The sequence below is a fragment of the Ovis aries genome, chromosome 5 (genome assembly GCF_016772045.2).
Source record: "Ovis aries strain OAR_USU_Benz2616 breed Rambouillet chromosome 5, ARS-UI_Ramb_v3.0, whole genome shotgun sequence".
Classification (NCBI taxonomy): domain Eukaryota; kingdom Metazoa; phylum Chordata; class Mammalia; order Artiodactyla; family Bovidae; genus Ovis; species Ovis aries.
The window spans coordinates 94,388,776-94,409,873 of NC_056058.1; the positions used below are offsets into that span (position 1 = coordinate 94,388,776).

Sequence of the window (21,098 nt, forward strand, 5' to 3'; positions counted from 1 at the left end):
AGTTAGGTAAGTAAAGTCTCTCCGGGTCTGCAATTGCCCCTTTCCAGTCCTTACGGCTCTGGCTGCCTGTCCCCGGCGGGGGATGGTCTGCAGTCGGCTTTTTCCGTTCCGTCGTTTGTTCTGTGCTCGGTCCTGGCGGTGTCTTATGTTCGAGCTTTTCGCGTGGTAGCTATCCCACAGTCTGGTTTGCTAGCCCAAGTTAGATCATTCTGGTTGCGCGTGGGGCATTCCTGCCCGATTCTTAGAAAGCTCTGCCGCCCGCGCCTCCTGCGCGTCCCTGCCCTGCCCCCACTTCCCAGTGGCGGATGTAGGCGTCTGTGCTGCTTTTCCGCTGGGGGAGTTACTGTTGGGCTTGTAATCTCTTGGTTTTAATTATTTATTTATTTTTCCTTCCTGTTATGTTGCCTCTGTGTTTCCAAGGCTCGCCACAGACTCGGCAGGGAGAGTGTTTCCTGGTGTTTGGAAACATCTCTTCTTAAAATTCCCTTCCCGGGACGGGCTTCCCTTCCCAGGACGGAGCTCCCTCCCCACCTCCTTTGTCTCCTTTTTCATGTTTTATATTTTTTCCTACCTGTTTTTGAAGACAATGGTCTGCTTTTCTGGTTGCCTGATGTCCTCTGCCAGCCTACAGAAGGTGTTTTGTGGAGTTTGCTCAGCGTTGAAATGTTCTTTTGAGGAATTTGTGAGGGAGAAAGTGGTCTTCCCGTCCTATTCCTCTGCCATCTTTCCTAAAATCCCTGAATATAGAATTTAAAGCTCATTAAACACTTGTTATAATAAGTGGATATTTGAAGACTGTTGAATTTGAAGATGTTGATATTAATATAGGTTACTATTTGAGTATTATGAATATGTTTGAAAACATCAACTTAGCAATTTGTTTTTACATGACCTGTATTTATTGTTTATGATTTGAGAGAGTAAAACACTGATTAGAGTATCATTATACAAATTTTGAGATAAATTATACTTTGCAAATTTTCTTCTAATTCTAAAATATTAATTTAAAATAGTATCTACTGTACTTTAGAATAAAAGAATAATAAGGCACACTTGACTTTCCTCCCAGCTTTTGACTGTAAGGTTATCATTGACTCATAAAATGAAAGGACTATGCTTTATTATTATAAACAGATTTATAGGTCCAGATTACATGTTGAGTCTCTAACTTAATTTTACTCAAGTTCAGTCTTTCAGTACAGCATTCTTGGCCCTTCAAAATAGGGTTCAGTGTGCCTTTTAAATTATGTTTTCACACTCTTTACTCAGTGCTGTAACCTCTCGCTCATTATTCTCCAGACATGTCCTCTCCTTTCTTTCTAGCTCTACTCATGTTGATTCTTTTCTCTGAAATCATGTGTGTTTGCCCAGAACTTTCTTAAATTTTTTCTTCTCAATGAAGACTTCTTTAATTCTTTCACCTGTTTTGTGAATCATAATAATTCAAGTTGAATTCATATAACATTTTTGTCAGTGTACCAATATTATTCTTTTATATATTAGAACAGTATTATTCTGTGATATATATTCTATTTCTTTCTTCCATCTCCCACTCTCCACCTAGTATCTTCTTGCTCCCAGACTCTTGAAGCAGGAGATGAGAATAATAAATGAATCATATTCCTCTTTGTGTAATAATAACAATTATTATAATAATAACAGCAACAATAATAATTATATCTGAATGTTAAAGTGTTTACTAGAGGTAGATACTGTTATATGTGCTGCAGTATAACATTTGTTTAACCTATACAGGTTACAGTGACGTTGCTGCTGTCTTTCAGTTGCTAAGTTGTGTCTGACTCTGCAACCCCGTGGACTGCAACATGCCAGGCTCCTCTGTCCTTCACTATCTCTCAGACTTTGCTCAAATTCTGTCCATTGAGTCAGTGGTGCATTCTAACCACCTCCTACTCTGCCTTCCCGTTCAACTTTTGCCTCCACAGTGATTTTGGAGCCCAACAAAACAAAGTCTGTCACTGCTTCCACTTTCCCCGCTTCTCTTTGCCTTAAAGAGATGGTAGCAGATGCCATGATATTACGATTTTAATGTTGAGTTTCAAGACAGCTTTTTCACTTTGCTCTTTCACCCTCATCAAAAGGCTCTTTAGTTCCTCTTCGATATCTGCCATTAGGGTGGTATCATCCGCATATCTGAGGTTGTTGATCTTTCTCCCAGAAGTCTTAATTTCAGCTTGTGATTCATCCAGCCCAGCATTTTGCATGATGTGCTTTGCATAGAAGTTAAATAAGCAGGGTGACAATATACAACTTGGTCATTCTTTTCAAATTTGGAACCAGTCAGTTGTTCCACGTCTGGTTCTGATTGTTGCTTCTTGATCTCCATACAGGTTTCTCAGGAAACCGTGAGAAGTAAGGTGGTCTGATATTCCCATCTCTTTAAGAATTTTCAACAGTTTGTTGTGGAAACTGTTGTGGTAGTCAGTGAAACAGAAAGAGATATTCTTCTGGAATTCTCTTGCTTTCTCTATGATCCAATGAATGTTTGCAATTTGATCTCTGGTTCCTCTTCCTTTTCTAAACCCAGATTGTACATCTGGAAGTTCTCAGTTCACATACTGCTGAAGTGTAGCTTGAAGGATTTTTGAGCATTACCTTGCTGGCTTGTGAAATGAGTACAACTGTGAGGTAGTTTGAACATTCCTTGGCATTGCCCTTCTTTGGGATTGGAATGAAAACTAACCCTTCCAGTCCTGTGGCCCCTGCTGAGTTGTCCAAATTTGCTGGCATATTGAGTGCAGCATTTAACAGCATCATCTTTTAGGATTTTAAATAGCTCGGGTCATTTTCCAGTGTCATATCTTTTTGCCCTTTCACACTTGGATTACTGTGATGTTGAATGGTTTACTTTGGAAATGAACCGAGTTCATTCTGTCATTTTTGAGATTTCACCCAAGTAATGTGTTTCAGACTCTTTTGTTCAATATGAGGGCTACTTCATTTCTTCTAAGGAAATCTTGCTTGTAGTAGTAGATATAATGGTCATCTGAATTAAATTCACCCATTCTTATCCATTTTACTTTACTGATTTCTGAGGTGTTGATGCTTACTCTTGCCATCTCCTGCTTGACCATGTCCAATTTACCTTGATTCATGGTTCCAGATTGGGAAAGGAGTACGTCCAGGTTGTATATTGTTACCCTGATTGTTTAACTTATACGCAGAGTACATCATGAGAAATGCTGGGCTGGATGAAGCACAAGCTGGAATCAAGATTGCTGGGAGAATATCAATAACCTCAGATATGCAGATAACACCAATCTTATGGCAGAAAGCAATGAAAAACTAAAGAGCCTCTTGATGAAAGTGAAAGAGGAGAGTGAAAAAGTTGGCTTAAAGCTCAACATTCAGAAAACTAAGATCATGGCATCTGATCCCATCACTTCATGGCAAGAAGATGGGGAAACAATGGAAACAGTGACAGACTATTATTTTAGGCTCCAAAATCACTGCAGATGGTGACTGCAGCCATGAATTTAAAAGATGCTTGTTCCTTGGAAGAAAAGTTATGGCCAACCTAGACAGTATATTAAAAAGCAGAGACATTACTTTGATGACAAAGGTCCGTCTAGTTAAAGCTATGGTTTTTCCGGTAGTCATGTATATATGTGAGAGTTGGACTATAAAGAAAGCTGAGCACCAAAGAATTGATGCTTTGGAAATGTGATGTTGAAGACTCTTGAGTGTCCCTTGGACAGCAAGGAAATCCAACCAGTCAATCCTCAAGGAAATCAGTCCTGAATATTCACTGGAAGGATTGATGCTGAAGCTGAAGCTCCAATACTTTAGCCACCTGATGTGAAGAACTGACTCATTTGAAAAGACCCTGATGCTGAGAAAGAATGAAGGTGAGAGGAGAAGGGGACAACAGAGGATGAGATGGTTGGATGGCAATCACTGACTCAATGCACATGAGTTTGAGCAGGGTTCGGGAGTTGGTGATGGACAGGGAAGCCTGGCATGCTGCAGTCCATGGGGTGGCAAAGAGTCTGACAAGCCTAAGCAACTGAACTGAACTGAACTGATGGACCAACATGCCAGGTTCCTATGCAATATTGTTCTTTAAAAGCACAATAAAAACACTGGACTTTACTTTCACCAGCAGATACATCCCAACTGAGCATCATTTCTGCTTTGGTCCGGCCACTTTATTCTTTCTGGAGCTGTTATTCATTGCCCTCTACTCTTCCACAGTAGCATACCGGACCTGGAAGGCTCATCTTCTGGTGTCATCTCTTTTGCCTTTCCATACTGTTCATGGGATTCTAATGGAAAGAATACTAGAGTGGTTTGCCATTTCATCCTCTACAATGACGTAAGTAATACTTTTAAACATTTTATAGATGAAGAAACTCACACTAGAGATATTTCTTGCCCCAAGATTTTATGGTGTTAAGCCCAGGATTCCAGAGCATATATTCTAAATCACTACATAGTAATATACTGTGCTGATGATAGTAAAAGCTCAATATTGTTTTAAACTGAATTTACATTTTCAAAGAAATATACTTTTATATATCAAAGTTTGATACATCATGGCTAGTCTATTTCACATATGCTTTCTTAAAAAAGATGCATTTACAGGATGTTCACAGTGTCTTACTTTTTACAAAATATGAGTTATGAGAATGAACATAAAACACTCTATGTAATATAGAAGACTGGACAATATGATTTTAAAAATAAAAGATGTAAATCAGTCGACAATCATACCACTTGAAGAAATGACTTTTCAAGTCTAAGTTAATAGCTTCCCATTATGAAGCACTATTCTGTATGGAAATTATTGGTAATGCATATTCTTACTGATTATTACTTCCTACTTTTGGGCTTATCTTTTGCCAAATAATATGAGGTTATCCTCTTGTCCGGGAAAATAGATTTCATCCCAAGGATCAACTGTGTTTGTTCAATTAGTAGTATCTGTCTGGAGCACTGAGTTGAGAAATGTTGTATATTTTTGTCCAGGTCTTCAAGAAAGAGTGCTATGATCAGTTAGGAATATCTACATAAACATACGCTGGGGAGGACAGCAGAGTGTCTGCCGCGCTTGCCACTACTGCTGCAGTCTGTTACCTTTTCATGTTCTATAGATATATGTTGGGGTATAAATGAATTTTGGTATCAAGTAAAATATAGCTGAATGAGGAAATGCCTGGAATACAAAGAGTGCTTTGTTCCTACCTAGATATTTTGGAATAGGTCGCTCTTTATATTACCTTATAATATATGTAATGTGCAGATTTTTAGCATTATCTCTGTTAATGTTTCTGTCATCATGATATTATGACCTACATATTCCTATTCTACATTGTATAACTTGGCACCATTTTCTTACACTTTTATTAGGTACTACTATTGAAGAACTTTCAACCACTCTGAGTGATGCCAAGGATACTTTTTGCTATAACAGTAATAATGCTTCTGGACTCTTGCCTGGTAAAATGGAAAGCATATAAAACATGTGGTAAGTTTATTATTTTATTATCCAGTCTTTCCCTCAGTTCTTATTGTTTTATCTACAGAATAGGGTAGTCAATAAAGGTGTTAGATGAGAATGATGACATTCTGTTTGTCCATAATCTTATGTGCTATTTCCTGGCTTCCCTCAGGTAATACTTCTGCATCTTCATGGTCTTTTCTACCTTAAATCTAATAGTAATTACTTCTAAGTCACTTCACACTTACAAGACTTTGCTTTTTGTTAAGGATGCTGTCCGTGTTTTGAGTCTTTTATCTATGGTTTTATTGATGTTGGACAATTCAACTTGAGTATACAGACAAATAATCACCTTTATTTTGGAAGTATCATATTGTGTATGCTTATTATACACTAAATTATCTTTTATTTTCAAATTATACAGCTAATTTTGGTTTTGTTGGAGATATTACAAACCTAAAATTTGCCGTAGATCTCTCATTATGTGTTTCTCTGCATGAAGATTTCATCCACATCAACTCATGTCTTTACCTATCAACCCATTGACAGAGATCTCCATATGAATCTCTAGCAAGTGATAAACTGCTTTAGAAAGGTTTGAGGCTTTACTGTCTAAATCACTTTAAGAACGAAGCTGTAACACTGCTGTCCGTGATATATTTTTGCTTTTCACCTAGGGTAATAAAAATTCAAATAAGTGTTCTGTAGCATGAGGACGTTCCTCATCCTACATTCCGCTTCATTTATATATGCATAAATATAATTATGTATGTGAAGTTAGCTTTATAATAAAAAGTTATTTTGTATCAGGATTTTTAGTTGCAGGCACCTGGGCTCACCTAAGCTAGTTTAAGCATGAAAGGATTTATTCAGGTTATTAGTGACCTCACAGGATCACTGGAAACACTGAAGTAACAGACTCAACTTAACTGCTAAAGGAACCTGCTGGAATATTCAGCCAATCAAATGCCAGGTCCTTTAACAGATATGTTATAAGGAGAAGAAAGGGATGAAGGAGGAACCTATAGATTCAAAGAGATTAAAAAAAATAAAAAATAAAAGACACAATTTTAAAAGGGGCTGAGATTAAACTATGTGTGTAGGGATGCTTGGATAAAAAAACAAATACATATATTCTGATCAGGGTGTGAAACATTAAATACCAATGAACTGAAATTTTAAATATCAATGACTATAGAGGTTATTAATATTCAAGAGCAAGAAATCTTGACTCAGGTAAGTGAGTGAAGTTGCTCAATCGTGCCTGACTCTTTGCGACTCCATGAATAGTAGCCTGCACCAAGCTCCAACATCCATGGGATTTTCAAGGCCAGAAGTACTGGAGTGGGTTGCCATTTCCTTCTCCAGGGAATCTTCCGAACCCAAGGATCGAACCCAGGTCTCTCACATTGTAGACAGACGCTTACCGTCTGAGCCACCAGGGAAGCCCTTGGTAAAGTGACCTGAACCCATGTTTGTTTCTTTGTACCTTTTAGGTGTGGCTAGATGACTCACATCGGAGAAGGCGATGGCACCCCCACTCCAGTACTCTTGCCTGGAAAATCCCATGGACGGAGGAGTCTGGTAGACTGCGGTCCATGGGGTCGCGAAGAGTCGGACATGACTGAGCGACTTCACTTTCACTTTTCACTTTCCTGCATTGGAGAAGGAAATGGCAACCCACTCCAGTGTTCCTGCCTGGAGAATCCCAGGGACGGGGGAGCCTGGGCTGCCGTCTATGGGGTTGCACAGAGTCGGACACGACTGAAGCGACTTAGCAGCAGATAGCTCACATAATAATTGATTTACATTTAAAATAAACATTATAGTAAAACTGTTTTTTCTGACTGTCTCAGTTTTTTTCCTTCCTCCTCTGGTAACCACTGTACATCCTTCAGGGGACTAGCCCTCTTTTGCTCCCGTTCTCATGAGTTTGCAGTGTCTATTGATTAAGGATTAGCCTAGCAATAGGCACATGACCCCTAGTAGGTGTTTTCTGGAATTTTATGTATTGACTTTCAAAAGGAGGTTATCGCTCTCTTTCTGCACTGCAGCCATTTTATGGGTTGATACATGCCTAGGGAGAAGAATTTGCTAACACTCTAACATTTATTTCGAAATGTGCTGGCCAGATTTTTGTGAAATGCCCATTAGTTAGGATTTGTAATATATTTTTCTTATGATTAGCTTTGGGTTATGTGTTTTTGGGAATAAGAGCACAGAAGTAAAGTGCTATTTTCATTAAATCATAATTGGGTACATATTATCTACATAGCATGCTAATAATGTGTCTGCTGTCAATGTGGACCTTGATATCGGGCTGAGGTATTATTTCTTGAATTCCTCCATTGTAAAGTGACTCTCTCTTCCTCTCTCCATATTGTATTCCTTGGTAAGAAGTTACTATGTACAGTCCGTAATTGAGAGGGGAATTATGCTTCACCTCTTGGAGGTTGGAGTATCTACATAAATTATTTGGAATTCTGCATGTGTGTTATGTTTATTTTTCCCCCACTTATTTTTTTATTCAATCATTTACTTAGTTATGGAAACATGAATATTTATCTTGTGCTTTGATTATAATGCAATACTACTTTATTGTTCCAGTTGTTTCAGCTTTATTTTATTCCCACATTTTTGGTCATTGGGACCTCAAGTTGACTCCTGTGTCCCTCTGACATTGCTGTGTGTGTATGTGTATGAGAATATTTCCATACTTTTCTGGTACTACTGCAAGAAACTTTGGGCTCATCTTGTGTAGTCTTGCTCGTGTGCTGGAACTAGCCATGACCTCCCAGCAGCCCTGGTTCTTTTTATTGGAGAATGGTATTAGAAACCAATATCTGTGGCCAGATGTACCATTACAACTCGGGCATCATTGATTCTAAGCCATGTCAGCTAATAGAGCAAAGGTACATGTGTATATACTAACTTGTGTTTGTACACATATCTATAAGAGATTTCTTTGTATTATCACTATATTTATATTAAACTAAATATCCGTTCATGATGATGTCTTAGACTGTAATCCATTACCACATGGCTGTTCTAGATCCCTCCTCTTGCTTATCTGTTACCTACCACTCTAACAATGAGATACCTGGTTTCAGCTTTTCACAATCCATATACTTAATTGTTCTAATCAAGTACACATGCATAGCAGTATTATTATCCTGTATCCTCTTGGGATATCACTCATCAACTGGAGCACAAATGCTTGTATACAATTTCTTTGGCTCCTAAGTTTTTAGACTCTACTGTTTTTCAAAGCTATTTAGGTTAGCACTATCCCCTCGGCTTACTTCAGTGAAGCTGTTTCACGTATATGTAATGCAAGTCAGTTCTTCTGTCAAGACTGACTCTGCATGAATAGTTCAAATGGGTTTGACAAGTGTTTGATGTCTTGTATTCATCACTGCAGTATCGTATAGAATAGTTTCACCTATTTAACCTTCTTCACTCACTTGTATCCCTAGAAGCCACTGATACTCTTATCATTTCTGTAGTTTTGTCTTTTTCATGTTGTCATATAAATAGAGTCATAAGGTATGTGATCTTTTCATACCAACTTCTTTCAGTCAGCCATACACATTTCCGGTTCACCCATGATTTTTAGTTCATCTGTCTTTATCGCTAAATTACATTTAATTGTATACATGGACCAGGACTTTTTATATACATTCACTTATTGAAAAACATCTTGGTTGCTTAAAGTTTTGGGTGATTATGAATTAAACTGATATAAATATTTTTGCTTGAATGTGTTTTCAACTCAGTTGGAGAAAAACCTAGGGGTGTAATTGCTGGATTGTATAGTAATACTAGGTTTAGCTTTTAAAAACTTAGACATATAATGTCTAACATAACAATTTTATATTTGTAAAATGATCACCACAATAAGTCCAGTTAACGTCTATCACCATATGTAGTTACAAATTTTTTTCTTATGATGAAAACTTTTAAGATTTACTCTCTTAGCAACTTTCAAATATACAAAAATACAGTGCTATTAACCATAGTCACCATGCTGTACATTACATCCCTATGATTTACTTATTTTATAGTTGAAAGTTTGTGCTTTTAAAGTCCTTCACCCATTTTACCCACCCCTTTATTGTACCTCTTCCGGCAACCGCAAGTCTGTTTTCTGTATCCATGAGCTCTTTTTTGGTTTGTTTTAGATTTCACATGTAAATGAGATCACAGTATTTTTCTTTCTCTGTTCAACTTATTTCCTTTAGCATAATGTTTTCAAGGTCCATCCATGTTGCCCCAAATGGTGCAATTTCCTTCTTTTTCATGGCAGAATAATAATAATTATATATATAAATATATATAGTTTTTTATCTATTCATCCATCAATGCACATTAGATTGCTTCCTTATCTTGACTATTGTAAATGCCGAGCAAAGTGATTCTGTTGTACATATATATATATATATATATATTTTTTTTCCATTTCATCATAGGCTATTGAATTTGCTTCCCTGTGCTACAAAGTAGGCCCTTGTTTTTTACCCATTCTATACACAGGAGTTTGCATCTGCTAACCCCACACTCCTACTCCTTCCCTCCCTTACCCCCTAAACCATGACATTTTAAATGACAGCCTATAGAGGAGCATGATTTGAATTACTGACTTTCAAGTCCATGGTAGAGTAAAATGGCATTTTATATAAATGTTCCCAACTATTTTATAACAAGGCATTCTAGGATAATTTCTACCTTCTTAGACAATTCTCTTAGAATTAATTTATTGGAATTTTAAATAAAATTTTATTTTTTCTAAGTGATTTTTATAGGTTAGCGTAACATTCTTACTCATAAGCTTCAAAAACATTGAAGAAAATATGGAGCATAACATGCTGACATGAAAAAAGAAAAGGATGTTTCTAGTTTCCATTGTGTCATGTGGGTGACCTTTTGGATCTGAGCTCGAACAAATTGGCAATGACAGCTTTGAATTTTCACTGGTCTCTCCTGAAAAACATTATTGCAAATTGTATCTTAGCAGAAGTGTTTTTTTAAAATAATGAATTATTCATGAAAAACTGCTTTATCTCATAGTACACCTGCTGGGAAGGTTTTGCATTGCCTATTAAAGTCTATGCAAAGCTGTGCAATTAAACCTTCAAAACCAGATTCATTTTGCTTTGCTAATGCCACAAAATGCATCAAAGGAAGGGTAATGACAAACAAGTATTTGTATTCATAGAACATTTAAAAAATAATTAGTACTTGGAAAGGTCATAGAAAAGATTAAAGAATGACCTGCTGTGGTATTTAACCAGAGGTTGAGGTGGTGAGGGACACACCTCTTTCTCTCTCTCTTTTTAATTTTTTGAGTAATGCTCTTGTCCATTGCATTTGTACTCTTAATATTGTTTAGAATAGTTTATACGCACAACTTTTACAGTGATTGCACTGATAATAGCCTATAGCCTCAATCATAGAAGACAGGCTCTCACACTGTCTGTTTATGAGATGTCTGTTCTAATGGGTATCTCATCAGTGGATCAAAAAGGTGGAAGTGGGATTTCATGGCCAGGAATTTAAAAACTGAACAATTTTAAGGACTCCAGTACCCTCAAAAGACCTTAGTTTAAAGATCAAAGCAGTTAAATACAGGTGAAAGTCTACTATAAAATATGTTCCTACAAAAATTCTCATTCATAAATATATTTCAGTTTTCCTGTGGGTAATATGTCGATTCAAAACCTTACATGTTTCTTTCATCTATTGGGCATGTGTAGCAAATCATTTCTCTGGTGTCTGTCCATATAATAGTTATATTTTAATTCATGGGCTTCTGTTTTATTTACATTATAGATCTTCATTCACCAATTCTTTATTCATTTTCAATCATTCCTTCATTTATTCAATAGTAATTATGAATAATGAAGTGGATCTCTACCTTTAAGAAGTTCAGGGCTGGTAGAAAAGATACACATGTGAATTTAGAGTTACATTGCAGTTGGATAAGTGCTATGATAGATTTATGCCCCGAGTGCTTTGGAATCTTAAATGTGAGACACCTAACAAAGCCAGGTTTCAGAGGATTGTCAGTAAAGACTCTCCAGGGAAAGCTTCATTGGAGGATGTCTTGAAAAAATAAGTTAGGTACATGATAAGGAGAAGGGGGATATGACAAGGAGAAAGGGGGTATTCTAATATGCATAAAGGCAGGAAGCAACAGGTCATGTTCAGGACTGCTAGCAGCATGTGAGTGGGGTTATGGTGGGAAATATGATCACAGGTGCTGTGAAAGTGCTGCACTCAACATGCCAGCAAATTTGGAAAACTCAGCAGTGGCCACAGGACTGGAAAAGGTCAGTTTTCATTCCAATTCCAAAGAAAGGCAATGCCAAAGAATGCTCAAACTACCGCACAATTGCACTCATCTCACATCTAGTAAAGTCATGCTCAAAATTCTCCAAACCAGGCTTCAGCAATACGTGAACCGTGAACTCCCTGATGTTCAAGCTGGTTTTAGAAAAGGCAGAGGAACCAGAGATCAAATTGCCAACATCCGCTGGATCATGGAAAAAGCAAGAGAGTTCCAGAAAAACATCTATTTCTGCTTTATTGACTATGCCAAAGCCTTTGACTGTGTGGATCACAATCAACTGTGGAAAATTCTGAAAGGGATGGGAATACCAGACCACCTAACCTGCCTCTTGAGAAATCTGTATGTAGGCCAGGAAGCAACAGTTAGAACTGGACATGGAACAACAGACTGGTTCCAAATAGGGAGAGGAGTACGTCAAGGCTGTATATTGTCACCCTGCTTATTTAACTTATATGCAGAGTACATCATGAGAAACGCTGGACTGGAAGAAACACAAGCTGGAATCAAGATTGCCAGGAGAAATATCAGTAACCTCAGATATGCAGACGACACCACCCTTATGGCAGAAAGTGAAGAGGAACTCAAAAGCCTCTTGATGAAAGTGAAAGAGGAGAGCAAAAAAGTTGGCTTAAAGCTCAACATTCAGAAACCGAAGATCATTGCATCCGGTCCCATCACTTCATGGGAAATAGTTGGGGAAACAGTAGAAACAGTGTCACACTTTGTTTTTTTGGGCTCCAAAATCACTGCAGATGGTGACTGCAGCCATGAAATTAAAGGACACTTACTCCTTGGAAGGAAAGTTATGACCAACCTAGATAGCATATTCAAAAGCAGAGACATTACTTTGCCGACTAATGTCCGTCTAGTCGAGGCTATGGTTTTTCCAGTGATCATGTATGGATGTGAGAGTTGGACTCTGAAGAAGGCTGAGTGCCGAAGAATTGATGCTTTTGAAGTGTGGTGTTGGAGAAGACTCTTGAAGAGTCCCTTGAGAGTCCCTGCAAGGAGATCCAACCAGTCCATTCTGAAGGAGATCAGCCCTGGGATTTCTTTGGAAGGAATGATGCTAAAGCTGAAACTCCAGTACTTTGGCCACCTCATGCAAAGAGTTGACTCATTGGAAAAGACTGATGCTGGGAGGGATTGGGGGCAGGAGGAGAAGGGGACGACAGAGGATGAGATGGCTGGATGGCATTACTGACTCGATGGACATGAGTCTGAGTGAACTCCGGGAGTTGGTGACGGACAGGGAGGCCTGGCATGCTTCTATTCATGGGGTCGCAAAGAGTCGGACACGACTGAGTGTCTGAACTGAACTGATGATCACAGGTCAGATTATATAGACCCAGGTACATGGGAACTCTTGTCTTTGATGCACTGGTCAGCCATTGGAGGACTCTAAGCTGGCAGATTATGGTCAGAATTGTAATCTTAAAAGGTCATTCTAGAGTCAGTCAGAGGTTAGATTGGAGGAGAGATTTAAAGTAGGAAATTATTATAGTAATCAAAATTGGATACCATAATTCCCCAAATCAGACCAACAGCAGGAAGGAAAATGAGGAGGGGACAGATTTGAAACTTATTTGGAAGCAGAACTAACAGGACATAATGACAAATTGGATTTATGAGATAAAGGATCTTAGAATGACTTACAACTGTTTAGCAAGGTAGACAGTAATTTCTTTCAAGATGAGATGTACAGAAGGAGGAATAGACAATAGCTTTTTTTGGTCAAGCAGTTGGCTTGTACCATAAAATAACAGTTAAATTATCAACAAATTACAAGAGTGGAAAGAATGTTGCATTTTGAAAAGACCTGGAAATTTTTCCTAGCTCTTGAAAATCCTGAATCCATGAACTTGTACCCCATTTAAATGCTCTGGACCTGAATTTACCTTCAACAGCAAAAAAAAAAAAAAAAAAAAAGAAAGAAAGGAAAGGGGCGGGGAGAGATTAAAGTTATGTGGTATCTAAAAATATTTCAGTACTAGAATTTTGTTTATGGAAAATTTTCATATCAATAGTCTCAATTAAATTTACATCTAGGAAGACGCTAGACATGAAAATTTTAGGAACCAAGAGGAAAAGGCAAGGGAGTATGTGCCTCTCTGTAAGTTAGTCTTTTCTGTTAGTGGTTTTAAGCAATTTTTTAAACTTACCAATACACTATAGAGAAAAATGATGATTTCATTTTTATCTTTCAAGAATGCAGTGTTATAATGGTGATTAATTTTACCCAAATTTTAATTAACAATAAATTAAGGCATCTAGAAATAAGAACTAGACAAATTTTTAAATATAATACTGAAAGAAAAATTAAAATTTCTCATTATATACCTTTAATAAACTTTTAGAGAAATCAGGTCCAAATATCAATATAAGAAGCATGATGTCCTAATATTTAAATAAAGTATATTTTACTATTCTTTGGGCTTCCCTGGTGGTTCAGATGGTAAAGAATCTGCCTGTAAATCCGGAGACCCGGGTTCGATCCCTGGGAGGAAGATGTGCTGGAGAAGGGAATGTCAACCCACTCCAGTATTCTTGCCTGGAGAATTCCATGGACAGAGGAGCCTGGCGGGCTGCTGTCCATGGGGTCGCAAAGAGTCAGACAGGACTGAGTGACTTATATATTTTATCACTTCCCATTAATGAATACTTAGATTTACCACCCCCCTCCCCCGCCCCGCCCCCAGGGAAACTTTTCTGACCATCCCATCCCTTCCATTCTTTTTTGACATCAATGTGCCCTACATTCTGGTTTAACACACGATCAGTTGCTTTAGGCTTTCTGGGCTATTGCTCTTACGAGATTATGGGCTTTCCTGATGACTCAGGTCCTAAAAGCGTCCGCCTACAATGAGGGAGACCCAGTTTTGATCCCTGGGTCAGGAAGATCCTCTGGAGCAGGAAATGGTAATCCACTCCAGTACTCTTGCCTGGAAAATCCCATGGACCGAGGAGCCTGGTAGGCTACAGTCCATGGGGTCGCCAAGAGTGGGACAAGACTGAGCAACTTCATTTTCACTTGAACCAGCAACTTTGTCTTCTTTCATCTCTGTTTACCTAACTGTGGCTCAGATAATGAACTCCTTATTGCCAAATACAGACTTAAATTGAAGAAACTGGGGAAAACCACTAGACCATTCAGGTATTGCCTAAATCAAATCCCTTGTGATTATACAGTGGAAGTGAGAAATAGATTTAAGGGCCTAGATCTGATGGACAGAGTGCCTGATGAACTATGGTCGGAGGTTTGTGACATTGTACAGGAGACATGGATCAACACAATCCCCATGGAAAAGAAATGCAAATTAGCAAAATGGCTGTCTGAGGAGGCCTTACATATAGCTGAAAAGAAGAGAAGTGAAAAGCAAAGGAGAAAAGGAAAGATATAAGCATATGAATGCAGAGTTCCAAAGAATACCAAGGAGAGATAAGAAAGCCTTTCTCAGTGATCAGTGCAAGAAATAGAGGAAAACAACAGAATGGTAAAGACTAGAGATCTTTTCAAGAAAATCAGAGATACCAGAAGAACATTTCATGCAAAGATGGGCTCGATAAAGCACAGAAATGGTATGGACCTAACAGAAGCAGAAGATATTAAGAAGAGGTGGTAAGAATACACAGAAGAACTGTACAAAAAAGACCTTCACAACCCAGATAATCACGATGGTGTGATCACTCACCTAGCGCCAGACATCCTGGAATGTGAAGTCAAGAGGGCCATAGGAATCATCACTAAGAACAAAGCTAATGGAAGTGATGGAATTCCACTTGAGCTATTTCAAATCCTGAAAGATGATGCTGTGAAAGTGCTGCATTCAATATGCCAGCAAATTTGGAAAACTCAGCAGTGGCCACAGGACTAGAAAAGGTCAGTTTTCATTCCAATTCCAAAGAAAGGCAATGCCAAAGAATGCTCAAACTACTGCACAATTGCACTCATCTCACATGGTAGTAAAGTAATGCTCAAAATTCTCCAAGCCAGCCTTCAGCAATACATGAACTGTGAACTTCCAGATGTTCAAGCTGGTTTTAGAAAAGGCAGAGAAACCAGAGATCAAATTGCCAACATCTGCTAGATCATTGAAAAAGCAAGAGAGTTCCAGAAAAACATCTATTTCTGTTTATTGACAATGCCAAAGCCTTTGACTGTGTGAATCACAATCAACTGTGGAAAATTCTGAAAGGGATGGGAATACCAGACCACCTGACCTGCCTCTTGAGAAACCTATATGCAGGTCAGGAAGCAACAGTTAGAACTGGACATGGAAAAACAGACTGGTTCCAAATAGGAAAAGGAGTACAGCAAGGCTGTATATTGTCACCCTGCTTATTTAACTTATATGCAGAGTACATCATGAGAGATACTGGGCTGGAAGAAGCACATGGAATCAAGATTGCCGGGAGAAATATCAATAACCTCAGATATGCAGATGACACCACCCTTATGGCAGAAAGTGAAGAGGAATTAAAAAGCCTCTTGATGAAAGTGAAAGAGGAGAGTGAAAAAGTTGGCTTAAAGCTCAACACTCAGAAAAGAAAGATCATGGCATCTGGTCCCATCACTTCATGAGAAATAGGGAAACAGTGGAAACAGTGTCACACTATATAATTTTGGGGGGCTTCAAAATCACTGCAGATGGTGACTGCAGCCATGAAATTAAAAGACATTTACTCCTTGGAAGGAAAGTTATGACCAACCTAGATAGCATATTCAAAAGCAGAGACATTACTTTGCCGACTAAGGTCCATCTAGTCAAGGCTATAGTTTTCCAGTGGTCATGTATGGATGTGAGGGTTGGACTGTGAAGAAAGCTGAGCACCAAAGAATTGATACTTTTGAAGTGTGGTGTTGGAGAAGACTCTTGAGAGTCCCTTCGACTGCAAGGAGATCCAACCACTCCATTCTAAAGGCGATCAGTCCTGGGTGTTCATTGGGAGGACTGTTGCTAAAGCTGAAACTCCAGTACTTTGGCCACCTCATGTGAAGAGTTGACCCATTGGAAAAGACTGATGCTGGGAGTGATTGCAGGCAGGAGGAGAAAGGGACGACCCAAGATGAGGTGGCTTGATAGCATCACTGACTCGATGGACGTGAGTCTGAGTGAACTCCGGGAAATGGTGATGGACAAGGAGGACTGGTGTGCTTTGATTCATGGGGTGGCAGGAGTTGGACACGATTGAGCGACTGAACTGAACTGAAAGCCTAATATCTTATTGGCATCGAGCAAGTGCTCACTAAGTACTGGCTGAATGAGTGAATAGATAACCTTATGATTGGATTTTCCTAAGAAGATTCTGTGCATATGTTCTTATATCAACTCCTTTGGCAAAGATTCTTCAACAGTCCTCGGAAGGCAACTTAGAATGATGGTGAAACAGTGTGACCAACAGTTCAGTTCAGTTGCTCCATCGTGTCTGACTCTGAGTGACCCCATGGTATTTTTTGTACAGTTTTTCTGTGTATTCTTGCCACCTCTTCTTAATATCTTCTGCTTCTGTTAAGGTCCAGACCATTTCTGTCCTTTATGAAGCCCATCTTTGCATGAAATGTTCCCTTAGTATCTCTAATTTTCTTGAAGAGATCTCTGGTCTTTCTAGTCTTTCCCATTCTTTTGCTTTCTTCTATTTCTTTGCATTGATCACTGAGAAAGGCTTTCTTATCTCTCCTTGCTATTCTTTGGAACTCTGCATTCATATGCTTATATCTTTCCTTTTCACTTCTCTTCTTTTCAGCTGTTTGTAAGGCCTCCTCAGACAGCCATTTTGCTATTTTGCATTTCTTTTCCATGGGGATGGTCTTGACCCCTGTCTCCTGTACAATGTCACGAACCTCAGTCCATAGTTCATCAGGCACCCTATCTATCAGATTAAGGCCCTTAAATCTATTTCTCACTTCCACTGTATAATCATAAGGGATTTGATTTAGGTCATACCTGAATGGTTTAGTGGTTTTCCCTACTTTCAATTTAAGTCTGAATTTGGTAATAAGGAGTTCATGATCTGAGCCACAGTCAGCTCCTGGTCTTATTTTTCCTGACTGTATAGAGCTTCTCCATCTTTGGCTACAAAGAATATAATCAATCTGATTTTGGTTTTGACTATCTGGTCATGTCCATGGTTAGAGTCTTCTCTTGTGTTGTTGGAAGAGGGTGTTTGCTATGACCAGTGTGTTCTCCTAGCAAAACTCTATTAGCCTTTGCCCTGCTTCATTCCATATTCCAAGACCAAATTTGCCTGTTACTCAAGGTGTTTCTTGACTTCCTACTTTTGCATTCCAGTCCCCTATAAGGAAAAGGACATCTTTTTTGGGTGTTAGTTTTAAAAGGTCTTGTAGGTCTTCATAGAACCCTTCAACTTCAGCTTCTTCAGCATTACTGGTTGGGGCATAGACTTAGATTACCATGATATTGAATGGTTTGCCTTGGAAACAAATAGAGATCATTCTGTCATTTTTGAGATTGCATTTCAAGTACTGTGTTTCGGACTCTTTTGTTGACCATGATGGCTACTCCATCTCTTCTAAGGGATTTCTACCCGCAGTAGTAGATATAATGGTCATTGAGTTAAATTCACCCATTCCAGTCCATTTTAGTTTGCTGATTCCTAGAATGTCGACTTGCACTCTTACCATCTCCTGTTTGACCACTTCCAATTTGCTTTAATTCATGGACCTGACATTCCAGGTTCCTATGCAATATTGCCCTTACAGCATCGGATCTTGCTTCTATCACCAGTGGCAGCCACAACTGGGCACTGCTTTTGCTTTGGCTCCATCCCTTCATTCTTTCTGGAGTCATTTCTCTACTGGTCTCCAGTAGCATGTTGGGCACTTACCGACATGCGGAGTTCATCTTTCAGTATCCTATTATTTTGCCTTTTCATACTGTTCACGGGGTTTTCAAGACAAGAGCACCATCTTTATATTGATTACATTTATCATTTCCTTTTCCTCAGTTCCAGATGACTAGGAATTTTGATTCTGTCAGTAACTTTCTCATTTGAGAGAGGGAATCAGATTGATTAACCCACTCCAGTGTTCTTGCCTGGAAAATCCCAGGGATGGGGGAGCCTGGTGGGCTGCCGTCTATGGGGTCACACAGAGTCAGACTCGACTGAAGTGACTTAGCAACAGCAGCAGCAAGTTAATCTTTGTAAAGCAGATAATATTACTGACCTGTTACATACCCATAATGGCAGATTTTTCTTTTATTTCTGAGGTTCACAATAGATTATAGGCATATACAGTATCAAATTTTAGATTGATATTCTCTTCTAGTTTTTGGTAACTGAAGGCTTCAGTGTTGTAATTTAATATCAAGATTTAGGTACATAAGGCACGTCAATAAATGAGTCGTCAACTAAATTGAATAATTCTGTCTCTTGCCATTTTAATATTATTACCACTCTGCTAGTTCAGAGTAGAACTTATTAACATATAACTCTCATTTCAATAATCACAATAGCTTCCCCGCTGAATCCACGGTTTCTTGTCTTGTCTGTAGGAAATCTGTCCTTACTTACCGCCAGAGTGATCTGAGCCTAGACAAGATGAAGCAGTATACTCAGAGTATCTCTGCTTATAAATATTCCTCTTATAGGGTCGTATCAAGTTAAGTTGAGATTCCTTAGCTTGGTACAAAGAAGATCAGGTCTAGACTAGGATTGAAACCCAGCTTACCTATAAAATCTGTTCTACTATTATATATTGTAAAATCAGTCAAATTAGAGAAAATCTCTGGATGACTTAAATATAGGCAACGCTTGACTTGTATTCTTTTTATTTTATTTTGGCAATTCCTTTTTTCTACTATTAAAATGCAAATCCTAATTCAGTGCCATAGTATTGTGAAAAATATTTTTTGGCTTATTGGCTGATTTATCTATTAAACTTCTCTTGTTCCTTCAGTAAAATGTATCATCTCCTCACTGGTATATTTATGATACTTGAATATCTATGATAAGGTAACCATTCTGTTACAAGAAAAATAATTATACACACTTAACTCTTTTCCTAGGCTTTAAGCTCTCTGGGAGTTGACCTCTGTCTTGATGACTTTTAGGTGCCCAATGGCATTAAGAGTGGAAACATACATATAGTTCCTGTGGCCAGGGCAAAGCCTGTTGGCCTACCTTTTGTGATGTGAGATTTAAATTTCAGAAAATATTGTTGTTTGTTTTTCTATGGGCCTGGCTTATGCAATTCAGTTTGGTATAATTCATAATACCCAAACTCACCAGAGAAGGTTTTATAAGTTGTAGAGCTAGCTTATTAATTTGTACGGAGATATACTTATGACCTATATATGGGACATCACTTTGAGATATGAAGGGCATTGGAAACCAAATTAGTAACCAGAAGAATACTCTAAGAGATAGGAGCAGGGCATTTGAAATAGCTTGAGGGAATATTTCATTCAGCCTATGGGAAAGCATGAACAAGTGATTTACTCTGGTCTCCAATATAGCTATCTAGTGGCTGAACAGTATTTTTTTCCAGAAGCAAGGTCTATATCCCTTGTTATTATATGGACCATGATAGACATAAACTTTTCTTCTTTGCTCACACTGTGTTATTTTTTTTCTAGTTTTTAAAGTTCTCTTATTTTAATAAAATAATAAGTATCTCAGATATGTTAGGGTAAAATTAGTAGCTGCTTCTTTCTCTTTTTAGATTAGTGAATTAACTTGTACTGGAGTTGAGGGGCCAGACCTCTTCCTGGAGATCTGGGGTTCCTGTTGTGTCATTTGCAAATATATTCTCAGAAAATAAAAATTTGTTGCTTCTGGGGATGACTACATTCATCTATTTCATATTGGATCCGCTTTTGCATCTCAGAACATTATCCCTGATTCTTGACTGTACATACCTTCTATGAGGCTTCTAGACAATGGGTTCCTTTTCATACCCTCATGGCTTATGGCCCATGAATTATGTCTTATACACCATGTTTATTTGAGTCATAAATATACACTACTAGTTGGTTTATATTTTGAAACAAGGAAATTATTACATATATTAAAAATATAAAAACAAAAAGTGTTTGTATAAAGCTCAAACTAACGTTATATGATTTTCTTCTTAAAGGAGAAGGAGCTCTAGGGCAGACCCAAGAATATCTTTGAGCACTTTTCCATTTTGCTGAATGTTGTTGTTGTTCAGTTGCTAACTCATGTCTGACTCTTTGCAACACCGTGAACTGGGGCATGCCAGACTTCCCTGTCCTTTATATCTCCCTGAGTTTGCTCAAACTCATGCCCATTGAGTCAGTGATGCCA

General features: G+C 38.3%; 1 long non-coding RNA gene across 1 annotated transcript; it reads left to right on the plus strand.

Moving 5' to 3' along the window:
- The first annotated feature begins 4,129 nt into the window (after window positions 1-4,129).
- Window positions 4,130-7,298, plus strand: LOC132659845 (uncharacterized). Its single transcript, XR_009600747.1, has 3 exons — window positions 4,130-4,336; window positions 5,371-5,488; window positions 6,958-7,298. It is a non-coding gene; the product is annotated as an uncharacterized LOC132659845 (long non-coding RNA).
- Window positions 7,299-21,098: the final 13,800 nt, after the last annotated feature.